Genomic DNA, 1,416 nt, shown 5'->3' on the forward strand with positions numbered 1-1,416 from the left:
TTAAGACGATTTAACAGCACTTCAACTTCATAATCCAAATTTTAATATGTGGGATCTAAAACGGTTATCTGACAATTCCTAAAGATTTATGACACAATAGTTACAATTATATCATAATAATATTGAGGATATAAAGCCTTAAGCTTCTTAGACACAGCAAGTGGTATAATAAAAACCGAGAGTAATTCATTCAGCTCATTATTGAACACAATATTTTTTGGTATGGCCTGCAGAGTAGCTACCTATTACTACTTAGTTTTCCCACGAAAACCCTAAATATGAAAGAATTCGGTAACCATTTTCATAAATAGAAGGGAGTCATCACGTTTAAGGTCAGGGTTCAGATAACGAATGTCTGTCAAGGTCAAACCCCCGTGCTGAATTACCCAAGGAAAAGCAAAAGATGTTAACAAGAATAATTAATATTCTTTACTTTCTCTTATAATCTCATTTAAACATCTTATGCAGAAGGGATAAAGGTCATGCAAATCTGCGATTAGACGAACATTATTTTTAATTGGTTGTTGCGTTAATGCAGGTTCTAAAAGAATTCTATAAACAATAATATTATCATCATGCTATTAACCATCAATCATCAACCCCCATGTACAAAATGAGCGTTATCCACTTAGCCATTTCTTACCGGGTATGCAAATGAATTTATTTTCACGTCTAATTTCTTGCCAGTTTAACCAAAATACAACGCAGTGAAGTCCACATATGGGTATTTATAAGGTAAGTTGCTACTCTCTTAAGGAAGGTTTTGAATCTTTATGAAAATTTACAGTTACAAAATATTTTGTTATTTGACAGACTTAAAGCTAATGAGGTATACAAAAAAGATCATCCTTGTTATTCTTTCTTTTTATCAGTTTTAGCAAAAAAGAAAAAAAAAATCCTCCACTACTTTGTTGTAACGGATTATATAAAATATGAGCGAGATAACAAAGTCTCTCTCCATCTCCTCGTTTCTTACTTTCAGCATTCATGAAGATATATAGAACGTATTACCAATATTTGTCTATAATGAAAATCTCTCTCTCTCTCTCTCTCTCTCTCTCTCTCTCTCTCTCTCTCTCTCTCTCTCTCTCTCTCTCTGTTGAGAGGCTGATAAAACGAGGAGTGAGAGAAATGACAGAGATAATTCTTCAACTTTTACAAAATGACCACATCAGAAAGTCAGCCGAACTTAGTATTTAAAAATCGCTTGACTTGACATCGGACAACGTAATTAGGCTAACACGTCGTAAATGACGTAAGCTGACATTCTCAATCATCTGACTGACGTTCTTTAATGTAGTACATTAACTGTATTGCTCATTATTATAGTGGATGAACCGCCTCTTATAGTCATGAAAAGCGGTACCTTAGCTTTTATCAGGCAACCATAACAACTACAATGATCTTGTCTCACAA

This window comes from Macrobrachium nipponense, chromosome 10 (genome assembly GCF_015104395.2).
Source record: "Macrobrachium nipponense isolate FS-2020 chromosome 10, ASM1510439v2, whole genome shotgun sequence".
In the NCBI taxonomy this organism is placed as follows: Eukaryota; Metazoa; Arthropoda; class Malacostraca; order Decapoda; family Palaemonidae; genus Macrobrachium; species Macrobrachium nipponense.